We start from the raw sequence: 13,263 nt of genomic DNA, 5'->3' as shown, positions 1-13,263 counted from the left end.
GCCAGCCTGGGCATAAAAGCTTTAGATATTAAGATATATATAAAGCAAAAAGGACTGGGGTGAGGCTCAAGTGGTAGAGCCCCTGCCTAGCAAGTATGAGGCCCTGAGTTCAAAGCCTAGTACTGCCAAAGGAAAAAGAAATCAAATGAGAGGACTGGGAGTATAAGTCAGTGATAGAGTAGGTGATTATGCACATGAGAACTTGGGTTATAGCTTCAGTGCCACCAAAAAAAAAAGGACAAATATTAGAGACATGTACATCATGGATCTTGGCAGTGTACCATGTGTCACCTTCATAGAAGACACTGTCAAACTGTCAACTACTTAGTATAGCTGTAGGCTTCTTCCTGTGCTCTTACAATAAATACTGCTTTTCCTATCAAAATGGAATTATGTTATTCACACTTTTTTAAAGTTAAAATAAAACTCACATCACATTTACCATAAATGTTACCATTTTAACCATTTCAAAGTGTTCAACAAGTGGCTTTTAGTGCATTCATGGTATTACACAACCAATATCACTAATTACAGAACCATTTTTACCCCTCAGACACCATAACTACCCTGTGTTGTGCATCTCGCTTTCTTAACTCATCCAGGGTGAAGAGCTATAGCTATGTAGCTTTCTCTTTGTTGTTTTTGAGACTGGGTCTTGCTACAGAGTATAGGCCTGAAGCTGTATATCCTCAGGGGTATGCCACCACAAATGGCTTTGTAGCACTTTTTAAATAGCTCAGTAACTGTGCTATTTCATAATGGGATACTGTTTAGACAGCCTCAATTAATGGACAGTTGGGTCATTATAGTCTTTTTCAATATCATAATGCTATGCTGAATGCCCTGGAACACTTGCATACTTTGGTGAGAGAAATTATTAGAAATAGAAATGTTAAATTGAAGGAGAGGAAGATAAAAATATAATTAAAATTGTTACATTTCCCTCCAAACAAAATTGTACTAATTAACCACCCAAGCCAGGTGTGGTGGTACACATCTGTAATCACAGCACTTGGGAGGTTGAGGTAAACAACAGAGAATGATAGAGTGAGCAATATTGAAATGTGCTGTATCTGTGTGGGAAGAAGACGTAATGACATGTGCTGAAAGCTGTTGAATAATGAGGGGGGGTGGGTAATTGAGAGGAATAGATGGGGTTAGTCTGATAAAAGTACAATACATTAATGGGTGAAACAGCATGGTGAACCCCCTTTGAACAATGAGTATACACTTAAAAATAAAGGGCAGGAATGTAAAAGAGGTCTTGTAAGGAGTGAGTACGAGTGGAAGGGGAGGGTGAGTGGAGAGGGTGAAGGAGGCAAATATGGCCCATGTTCTTCACGTACTTGTGTGAAAACAGAACAATGAAACCTGTTGAAACTGGGTGAAGTGGTGGGGAGGGGATGAGGGAGAATGATGGTGGGGACAAACCTAACCAAGGTACATTGTAAGCATATACAGAAATGTCACAATGAAACCCCTTGTACATCTAATACATGCTAATAAAAATGTTAAAACTCAAACAAACAAAATTAAAATTCTGAAACCAAAAAAAACCAGAAAGACCATTTACATGGAAGAATAAAATAGAATAAAAAAGAGAAAGAAAGAAAGAAAAGACCAAAACAAAACAAGATGATGGAAATGAAAGTATCTGGTGTTTCTCTCTCTTCGCTAACCTTTTCTTAGAGGTGGAGGGGATTTTAGGGGTTGTGCTAAGCAAATGCTCTACCACTGAGTCACAACCCTGCCCTCTAGCCAACCTCGAATATCAGCATTTAAAGTTTTGCTTTAGTTTTATTTGGTGAATTATAAGGGAAACTGAGCATCTCTTAATGTTTCTCAGAGCCTACAGTGTGTGTGACTTGCCTGTTCATACTCTTTGACCATAGTTCTATTGAGTGTCTTTTTCTTACTGATTTTTAGGTAGTTAATAAGAAGTTTTTGCTTTGAAAGATCTTCTTGATTCTTATTTTAAATCGACTTTTTTTCCTTCCCTGTCCCGGAAGCCAGTTCTGTCTGATTCATCTGTGTTAAGAGCTTCCAGGCCATTTAGCTAATGAAACCTTTTCCTGCTGAGGAGGCTTGGCCTGTGATCCTTACAGGATAATAACACCCTATTTCCGCTTCCTTCAGAGCCAAGGTCCTCTTTTCTCCCACGTTAATTGCTTTGTGTTTTCCCTGCTTGGTGCATTTGACCTTAGGTTTTTTTTCATGTACTTCTTTCTCCCTAATATTCTATCAGACAATTAATTCCTTTCTTTGGATTTTGGGAGCACCCATTGCATTAGAGTTCAAGACTTCTCCAATTTTTCGCTTAACTAGAGTTTCCTTTTGATTCAAACTTCATTTTTTGAAGTCCACCTGTTCTAAGTGGTTTTTTTTCCTTTGACTCTCAGGGTGAGGACTTCATCTCAGAGCCAATGATGGGCACCATTTCTTTGCCAGGCTCAGTAGACCTGCCTAAACTCCAGCATATCTGGTCATGTGCAGTTTTCCTGAACTCCCTATGGTGAAACCCTTTTCTGCACCTAATTCTAATGGCTGTCCTGGGTCTGTGCTGTCAGGTTGGGCTCTGCCCCAGAAGCAGTAGCAGGACCTATGGAGCTGGGTTGATAAATTAATGAAACCCTGTGGGATCCTTCACAAAGGAAGAGTTGACCTAAATGGGAGGTGTGTTCTATAAGGTTCTCAGGGGAGCAGAAAACAAACCAAGGATGGAAAAATGCTGCCACAACTGCTAACACCTGTGCGTAATGTGAGGGTGAAATGTTGACAACATACAGATTCCCTAGAGGAAGCATGGGGGTGAGAGTCACACAACTGCAGTGTTATTTCGTGGTCTTAGCATTGATTTCAAACACATTCACTTAGAGTCGGGTCCAAGTGCTCTGTGATGTGGGATGGAGTGGCTCTGCCAGACTCACAGCAGCTTTTCCCACCAAGCATCAGTGTGGGAACCAACCAGGTACTCTTGGTCCTTCTCAGCTCCCAGCTGGTCAACACCCTTCACTTGCAGATGGGCTGAAACAAGAATTGGCTCTTCCATGCCATTGACAATGAGTGAACTTCCATTTTTAAGAGTGAGCACAATAGTACTCAGCCACTCTTCTGTACTAGCTCCTTCTCACCCTTCCAGCATGGGAGTCTTATCTATGGTTGGTTTTGCGCTGGTACTTTGAAAGACGGTAGCTCTAATACATTTATTATCTCTATAGATTCCTGAATGATGCTAAGGCCTTTCATTGGAATAATCTATTTCTCATTCATTATCATTGAACCCATGGCCGACAACATTGTAACTTATGCATGAATGAAACTGAATACAGGCATTTTTCTTCATAAAGCACATCACAGCCTTGTTGTTGTTGTTACTAGTTGTTTTTTTTTTTAACTAGCATTCATGAATAGTATGAGGGGCTTGTGATCATTCCACAGACATCACAGCCTCTTTGTACTTAGGAACACTAGGCAACACTTTAGCATTATGCTTGGGGGAATTTCAAATAGCAAAACCAGCAACAAAAGCACAAAAAAAGGTGAAATATTTGGCAGTAAATAAACGTGAAAGCTGAAACAAGGCAGACCACTGTCTTGTTCAACTTCAGCTGAAAATGTTCACATTCTTTTTTTTATTTTTATTTTTATGGGACTGGAGTTTGAATTCAGGGCTTCATATGTTTGCAAAGCAGGCTTGAGCCACACCTCCAGTCCATTTTGCTCTGGTTACTTTTGGAGATGGAGTCTTGTGAACTGTTTGCCTGGAATGGCTTTGAACTGTGATTCTCCCAATTTCAGCCTCCCAAGTAGCTAGGAGTGTAGGTGTGAACCACCAGCGCCCAGCTCCATTTAAAAAATCTTGACCACTTAGTTTGTTTTTTACCTTTTTGTTGTTGTTGTTGTTACTGTCATCCTTGAATGTGGATCTCTGTTTACTTGGGTTTACTCTGAGAAGAGGAATTGTGGCATGGGTGTAGCTCAGTGGTAGAGCATGTGCTTAGCATGCTCCAGTCCCTGGGTTTGATCCCCAGAATCTCCCCCTACACACCAAAATGTGATTCTAGTCTTTTAAAGACAGAATATTATCCATTATGCTTTACATAAATAATCTCTAAGTAGTCCCTAAGTGCACTGAAGGGTTACCTCAGCAGGTGTAGGTGACAAAATCCTGCATGTTTCAAAGGTCTTCAGGCCTGACCTTTGACCGGCTCCTGGGAGATAACCTCTAAGGCCCTGGAATAACTTGTCTGATAAGAGTCTTTGTATGGTGACGTAGGCCATGCCACAGAGTGTATGTTGACAGTCCGATTTATGGCGAGCACCTTCTTCACCTGGGGCCCACACTGTGTCAGGAATATGGCTGGGGGGCTGGGGACTGGGTAGCCAGGGTCCATCACAGAAGTGCTCTGCATCCATGCGATCGACCCTCCCCTTCTGCAATGAAAACCGTGGCCACCAAAGCTCAGTGAGTCTTTTTATTTATTTATTTATTTTTTATTCATATGTGCGTACAATGTTTGGGTCATTTCTCCCCCTTACCCCCCCACCCCCTCGCTACCCGGCAGAAACTATTTTGCCCTTATCTCTAATTTTGTTGTAGAGCGAGTATAAGCAACATGCTAATCTTCTCTGTATCGTTCCAATTTTAATATATGTGCTGCCGAAGCGAGCACTCAGTGAGCGTCTTTAGCTAACAACACTTGGTACACACTACGGTACACGGGGTGAATTAAGTACTCTCTGTGTGATCTGCTCAAAGGTTGTGCTTGGTTCCTTCTGACTCTGCAATTTATTCTGTGCTGACTTTAAATTCTTTTTGTTTTTTTTGCTGTAACTAACTATAAATATGACTTACAGGTTTGAGTTCTGTGAGCCCATCTAGGGAATTGACTTAAGCTGGGGCTGGTTTGGGAGATCACCCCCCCATACAATGCATTATGTACTTATACATACATGTAGGGTTCTATACACCAAACTGTAAGTATATATATATGTATATAAAATATAATATCTTATTGGAGATTGAAGAGGCTTTCAGGGGTGATGCTGTACTATCCTTGGTTTTTGCATTACATTCTACTTTTAGAAGCCAGTCCTTGTCAGCTGCAATTCCCCTGTTGAACATCTTTTTAAAATGGTTATTGGCCATTTGGTTTCTTCCTCTGTGAGTTGCCTATTCAGGTTCTTTTTCTTCCCTGAGCTGTTCTTGGATTTAGAAAATAGTAAGCCCATTCACACATACACAAAGGAAATCAAATGTTTATTTCCCTGTGGGTGCCTGGAGCTTAGTGCTTTCTATATGGTTAGTGGTTTGTTTTGTTTAAATAATCCCTAAAATTGCTCACCCTTTGAGAATGCCAACTTTTCCCACTATCTACTTTTCTTATGTCTGGCCTCTATTTTTAAGACATGTTAATCCCAGTCTAAATTTCTCTTAGGCCTTCTTTTTCCCTAGGTAAAAGGAATTCACTTACTGAGTTTAGTTTCTCCTTTCTTAATATACACACCTTCCTTTATAGGACCACTTTGCAAATCTGGCTTTTACAGCCTCACATTTGATTACCATAAAAACCTTCCAATGAATCCAGTAACTTCTACCCTTAATTCCAGAGTAACCAGCTGTAAGCACTGATTTTATTTTAGCACTTTCTTGCTCAAAGTCTTCCAAGATTCTCTTTTGTCTCTCTTAACAGACATGGGAACCTTCTGGGCACACTTGGAGATCTGGGTTGCTGAACCCACCCACTTGGTTTTACTCATGGAATCAACTCTAAGAGAAAGGAAATAGGACAGGGGTTCATTTCAGTATGGCCTGCCCAGATGTGCTGAGCCAAGAAGGAGACAGATTGTGACCTAGGAGGTTGAAGTGGTGAGAGAGGTCAAAGCCTGGTGACGCTGCTTCTCGTGCTGGTAGACCTAAGCTTGAGGAAGGCTGAGAAGTGCGTGGTCGACGAGGACAGGACTGTTTGTAAAGGATGCTGGGTGGTAATTCTAGTCAACTTCCATGTGTGGCCTGTGCTTCCAGGGGCTTCACTCCTCTTCTTGACCCTCAGCCTTCACTGTGAATGGGGGAGGGAACACTCTGGGTTTCTCCAAGTTCTTTCAAGACAAGTTTGCCAAAGACTTAGAAACCTGAGTAAGTCAGGCTGCAGGCCTCCTGGCGTTACTCTCAAGGACTGACCCAATCCCAGCCATGAACGTTTTGCCTGGGCAAACAGGTAGGGGGCCCTGAAATGTGTGAACTGTTGTGGAATTTTACAGGGTCACTGGAAGACCTAGGGGACCAAGTATCCCCCAGTGTGGACTTTAATGGCTGGGACATAAGAAAATAAAAATGAAAACAACATTGTTGCTACTTAACGGTCTTACTGGTTTCCAGAAGTGTACCAGGAAAGGGCTGGAGGAGCGTCTGGGAGGGCTACCGCTGGGGAGGGAGCGCTTCCTTTGCCTGCTCTGGGTCCTTCACCGACCTGACAAAGATGGATTAATGAGACAGAATCATACAGGTTCATTTAATGTTTCATGTTACACTGGAGCCTTCATAAGGAAAGGAAAACCCAAAGAAAGAAGCCTGAGGTTTTTAGGCTAAGTTTGATGAGTGGAGGGTCATGAGAAAATGTGACAAGGCAGAAGGGTCTGAGCTGGGGTAGTGAATTGAGGGGAATTCTGGGATCTTTCTAAGTGTCCTTCTGTCTTTTTTATTTGTATTTATTTATTTTTTATTCATTTATTCACATGTGCGTACATTGTTTGGGTCATTTCTCCCTCCTTTTCCCTCCCCCATCCTTTCTCCCCCACACCCCTCACTTCCAGGCAGAACCTGTTCTGCCCTTATCTCTAATTTTGTTGGAAAGAAGACATAAGCATAATAAGGCAGACAAAGCATTTTTGCTAGTTAAGGGTATCTATACAGAGAGATTCCTAGCATTGTTTTCATGTACAAATGTGTTACAACGCAAGTTGATTCATCTCTAACTGATCTTTACACTGGTTCCTGATCCCCTTCTCATGATAACCTCTTTTAAGGTTTCTGTATTAGCTTCTCTGGAGTGGGGAACATCAAACGCTTTCATGTTTTGGGTTTTCTACCTATTTCTATATCACCCATATGTGCTTTCCCCTTGTCATGTGATCCAAGTCCAACAACAATGCTTCATTTGCCCTAGATCTAAAGTCCGCATATGAGGGAGAACATATGATTTTTTTGTCGTCCTTCTGTTTTTATACATAAGATGTGGCTCTCTTCGGGGCCTACACCATAAGCCACTCCACCAGCCCTTTTTTGTGAAGGGTTTTTCAAGATAGGTCTTGTGAATTATTTGCCTGTGCTGGCTTCGAACTGTGATCCTCCTGATCTCTGTCTCCAGAGTAGCTAGGATTACAGATGTGAGCCGCCAGGACCCAGCTTTAGCTTGTTTCTTGAGGTCAGGTCTCACTAACTTTTTGGGGAGGCCTGGGCTGGCCTTGAACCATGATCCTTCCATCTCCACCTCTTGAGTAGTTGGGATTACAGGCATGCACCAAAATGCCTGGCCCTAGATTCATACAGTTTTAAATATTCAAAGTCCCAAGCTGCCACATTTTGGGATAGCATAATGGAGTCCTATCAAAGCCAGCAAGAGCAGGTGGAGCCATATTCCTGTGAAATCTTCTGGGGTAAGGTTGTTCTAGGATCCCTGCTATTCTGTTCTATCATTCACTTCTGGGTGAACACCCAATTTTCCATCTGTCTTAACCCTGCCTCCTTCAGGAAAAGATTAGAGGCTGTGGCCGGGAACTGTGGTTCATACTTTTAACCTCAGTTACTCAGAGATAGAGATCAGAGAGTTATGGTTCGAGGCCGCCTGAGCAAAAAGTGCATGAGACCCTATCTCAACCACCTGTCATCCCCACTTGGGAAGCGTAGGTCCTGGCAGGCTGGGAAAAAAATGCAAGACCCTATCTCCAAAATACCTAAAAGCAAAAAAAGGGCTGGGCATGGCTTAAGTGATAAAATGACTGCTAAGCAAGCGCTAGGCTCTGACTTCAAATTCTAGTACCACCAAAAAAGATCAGAGGTTGCATTAAACAGGGGTTACTAGGAGAGCAGAGCCAACTGGGTCTGTTTTTGACTGAAGTTGAAGGAATCCTATGGGTGGCAGATGCTGAGGTGTTGCCCTCTCCCAGGTAAGGTAAAATTGTATCACATTAGCTCTGTCTCCCCCATGAGATGGAGCGTGGGGTCAAACAAAAGAGATGCATTTCAGAGGTAAGTTTAGGCTATGCAGGCATTTGTCTAGAGGTTATTCATCTTGTCTCTGGAAACTGTGATTGCAGACCTAGGCTTAGGCGCAGGATCTAGATCTGTCTTCAGGGAGGCCTGGGAAGTACTGGCCTAGGAGCTGTTTGTGAAAAAATAAGCCTGAGGTTGGAAGTGTGGGCCTCTTCCAGGAGCAGCATGGTGGGTTGAAGGAGGTTACCATGGTTGCATGGGTGAAACCTTCTGTAATTTCCTGAATAGCTTGACTTTATCCTTCTCCAGAAATGGGACGGATGGTGCGTGGTTCTTCTCCGTTCATTAGTAGGGTGGTCACACTGTGAGATGTGGGATGAACTTGAGGAACTGTACATCCTTGATGATTTGGAGAGAGGGAAAACACTTCAGGATAGTGGAGAGCTTTGGTGAGAACAACCATCTGAATTTGGGTTAGGAGCCATTAAGCCTAAGCCTTTGATCTCAGTCAGCTCTTATAACTGTTTCTTTAAGTGTGTGTTCCCAGAAGCAACATCCTGGATGATGTCAACTGAAGGTTTAAGGTTGGATCTGGGGAATAAATCATGGTGGGGTGGGGTGGACAGTAGAGGCATGTGTTTGTATGAGTCACAGTGATTTGATGTGCTGCTTAAGAATTCTAGCTGTGCAAAGGCAGTCCTGAGAGGAAAGTTTATAGCCATGAGTGCATATATTAAAAAGACTGAAAGATCCCAAATCAATGACCTCATGATACATCTCAAACTCCTAGAAAAACAAGAACAAGCAAATCCCAAAACAAATAGGAGAGAAATAATAAAAATAAGAGCTGAAATCAATGAAATAGAAACCAAAAAAACCATAGAAAGAATTAGTGAAACAAAAAGTTGGTTCTTTGAAAAAATAAACAAGATCGACAAACCCCTGGCAAACCGGACTAAAATGAGGAGAGAAATAATAAAAATAAGAGCTGAAATCAATGAAATAGAAACCAAAAAAACCATAGAAAGAATTAATGAAACAAAAAGTTGGTTCTTTGAAAAAATAAACAAGATCGACAAACCCCTGGCAAACCGGACTAAAATGAGGAGAGAAAAAACCCAAATTAGTAGAATCAGGAATGCAAAAGGGGAGATAACAACAAACACCATGGAAGTCCAGGAAATGATCAGAGACTACTTCGAGAGCCTATATTCAAATAAATTTGAAAATCTTAAAGAAATGGACAGATTCCTAGATACATATAATCATCCAAAGTTGAACCAAGAGGATACTAATCACCTGAATAGATCTATAACACAAAATGAAACTGAAGCAGCAATCAAGAGTCTCCCCAAAAAGAAAAGTCCAGGACCTGATGGATTCTCTGCTGAACTCTATCAGACCTTTAAAGAAGAACTGATATCAACTCTCCTTAAACTGTTCCATGAACTAGAAAGAGAAGAAAACTGCCTAACACATTTTATGAAGCCAGTATTACACTTATCCCAAAACCAGGCAAAGACACATCCAAAAAGGAGAACTATAGGCCAATCTCCTTAATGAATATTGATGCAAAAATCCTCAACAAAATAATGGCAAACCCAATTTAACAACACATCAAAAAGATTATTCACCACGACCAAGTAGGCGTCATCCCAGGGATGCAGGGGTGGTTCAACATACAAAAATCAATAAACGTAATAAACCACATTAACAGAAGCAAAGACAAAAACCACTTGATCATCTCAGTAGATGCAGAAAAAGCCTTTGATAAGATCCAACACCATTTCATGACAAAAGCTCTAAGAAAACTAGGAATAGAAGGAAAGCACCTCAACATTATAAAAGCTATATATGACAAACCTACAGCCAGCATTATCCTTAATGGAGAAAAACTGAAACCATTCCCTCTAAAATCAGGAATGAGACAAGGATGCCCACTATCTCCACTCCTATTCAACATAGTACTGGAATTCCTAGCCAGAGCAATTAGGCAAGAAGAAGGAATAAAAGGAATACAAATAGGTAAAGAAACTGTCAAAATATCCATATTTGCAGACAATATGATCCTATATCTTAAAGACTCAAAAAACTCTATTCAGAAGCTTCTAGACACCATCAATAGCTATAGCAAGGTAGCAGGATATAAAATCAACATAGAAAAATCATTAGCATTGCTATACACTAATAATGAACAAACTGAGAAAGAATATATGAAAACAATTCCATTTACAATAGCCTCAAACAAAATCAAATACCTAGGTGTAAACCTAACTAAAGATGTGAATGACCTCTACAAGGAAAACTATACACTTCTGAAGAAAGAGACTGAGGAAGACTATAGAAAGTGGAGAGATCTCCCATGCTCATGGATTGGTAGAATCAACATAGTAAAAATGTCTATACTCCCAAAAGTAATCTACATGTTTAATGCAATTCCCATCAAAATTCCAATGACATTCATTAAAGAGATTGAAAAGTCTACCGTGAAATTTATATGGAAACACAAGAGGCCACAAATAGCCAAGGCAATACTCAGTCAAAAGAACAATGCTGGAGGTATCACAATACCTGACTTCAAACTGTATTACAAAGCAATAACAATAAAAACAGCATGGTACTGGCACAAAAACAGACATGAAGACTAGTGGAACAGAATAGAGGACCTGGATATGAAGCCACACAACTATAACCAACTTGTCTTTGACAAAGGCGCTAAAAATATACAATAGAGAAAAGACACCCTCTTCAACAAAAACTGCTGGGAAAACTGGTTAGCAGTCTGCAAAAAACTGAAAATAGATCCATGTTTATCACCCTATACCCAATATTAACTCAAAATGGATCAAGAATCTTAATATCAGACTACAAACTCTAAAGTTGGTACAGGAAAGAGTAGGAAATACTCTGGAATTAATAGGTATAGGCAAGAACTTTCTCAATGGAACCCCAGCAGCACAGCAACTAAGAGATAGCATAGATAAATGGGACTTCATAAAACTAAAAAGCTTCTGTTCATCAAAAGAAATGGTCTCTAAACTGAAGAGACTACCCACAGAGTGGGAGAAAATATTTGCCAGCTACACATCAGACAAAGGACTGATAACCAGAATATATAGGGAACTTAAAAAACTAAATTCTCCCAAAATTAATGCACCAATAAAGAAATGGGCAAGTGAACTAAACAGAACTTTCTCAAAAGAAGAAATTCAAATGGCCAAAAAACACATGAAAAAATGCTCACCATCTCTAGCAATAAAGGAAATGCAAATTAAAACCACACTAAGATTCCACCTCACCCCTGTTAGAATAGCCATCATCAGCAACACCACCACCAACAGATGTTGGTGAGGATGCGGGGAAAAAGGAACCCTCTTACACTGTTGGTGGGAATGTAAACTAGTACAACCACTCTGGAAAAAAATTTGGAGGCTACTTAAACAGGTGAACATTGATCTACCATTTGATCCAGCAATACCACTCTTGGGGATATACCCAAAAGACTGTGACACAGGTTACTCCAGAGGCACCTGCACACCCATGTTTATTGTAGCACTATTCACAATAGCTAAGTTATGGAAACAGCCAAGATGCCCCACTACTGACGAATGGATTAAGAAAATGTGGTATCTATACACAATGGAATTTTATGCAGCCATGAAGAAGAACGAAATGTTATCATTCGCTGGTAAATGGATGGAATTGGAGAACATCATTCTGAGTGAGGTTAGCCTGGCCCAAAAGACTAAAAATCATATGTTCTCTCCTCATATGTGGACATTAGATCAAGGGCAAACACAACCAGGGGACTGAACTTTGAGCACATGATAAAAGCGAGAGCACACAAGGGAGGGGTGAGGATAGGTAAGACACCTAAAAAACTGGATAGCATTTGTTGCCCTCAATGCAGAGAAACTAAAGCAGATACCTTAAAAGCAACTGAGGCCAATAGGAGAAGGGGACCAGGAACTAGAGAAAAGGTTAGTTCAAGAAGAATTAACCTAGAAGGTAACACCCACGCACAGGAAATCAATGTGAGTCAACTCCCTGTATAGCTATCCTTATCTCAACCAGCAAAACCCCTTGTTCCTTCCTATTATTGCTTATACTCTCTCTACAACAAAATTGGAGATAAGGGTAACATAGTTTCTGCCGGGTAGTGAGGGGGTAGGGGGGGAGAGGGAGGGGGCGAGGGGTAAGGTAGTGGATGGGGGAAGGGGGGAGAAATGACCCAAACATTGTATGCACATGTGAATGAAATAAAAATTAAAAAAAAAAAAAGAATTCTAGCTGGAGAACTCTGTGGCCTCATCCCGAGATTTACTGTAACCTGGCTGCAGACTGCCTTGCCCTGCTGCTCTATCTACCCTTCCCTCCTGCTGTCACAGACTGGCATCTGTGCTGAATGGATCCCTAACTCATGTTCTTCACCCACTCTGACTTCCACAGGCCATTTTGATAGTCCATTACTTTGGCTGGGCCTGGAAATCCTGCTAGGATTTGCTCTCAGAAGCAGACCCGGCTGGAGCAGCTTAGTGTTCTAGGTGTTTCCCTCTTGTCCGGTCTCAGAAAGCCATGTCCTAGAAGGTTAAATTGACATTCAAAGTCTTCACAGAACCAAATGTACCCCCATTTCTTCTCTCATGGGAAGTTTTGCCATTGCTCATTGCTCCAGACCATGTCCAACCCATTGTCACCTCATAGGCTGTGCTCCAAATGCCATATACTTGGAATGCGCTTCCCCTTCTCTTCCTTTATTTGGATGCCTCTGGTTTTTAAAAGAACTTTTTTCCTGATTGTAAAACTAATATATAGGCTTGTATAGTAGTGCAAGCCTGTAATCCTAGCATTCAGGAGGCAGAGGCAGGAAGATTGTGAGTTTGAGGCCAGCCTAGATTACATAGTAAGACCCTGTCTCAAAAACATGTGAATGAATAAATAAATCTAAAACATGTTTACTATAGATAATTTGAAAAACATGGTAAATCATGGGGAAAAACCTACACAGAAGATAATTTCTATTTCTCCTCCTCTTCTTTTTTTTTTGTTTT

The 13,263-nt window shown here is 41.1% G+C and overlaps 1 long non-coding RNA gene and 1 other non-coding gene across 2 annotated transcripts in view; one reads left to right on the top strand and one right to left on the bottom strand.

The window, feature by feature from the left end:
- The first annotated feature begins 4,289 nt into the window (after positions 1-4,289).
- The window catches only part of LOC141421595 (uncharacterized), a 31,890-nt gene continuing 22,916 nt past the window's right edge, over positions 4,290-13,263 (top strand). Inside the window, exon 1 of the long non-coding RNA XR_012446193.1 lies at positions 4,290-4,465. This is a non-coding gene — a long non-coding RNA (uncharacterized lncRNA). The remainder of the gene's footprint in view (positions 4,466-13,263) is intronic.
- On the bottom strand, positions 4,567-4,673 carry LOC141422066 (U6 spliceosomal RNA). The gene has a single exon (XR_012446728.1). It is a non-coding gene; the product is annotated as a U6 spliceosomal RNA (small nuclear RNA).

The sequence above is a fragment of the Castor canadensis genome, chromosome 3, assembly GCF_047511655.1.
Source record: "Castor canadensis chromosome 3, mCasCan1.hap1v2, whole genome shotgun sequence".
NCBI lineage: Eukaryota > Metazoa > Chordata > Mammalia > Rodentia > Castoridae > Castor > Castor canadensis.
This window is presented reverse-complemented; position numbering and strand designations above follow the sequence as displayed.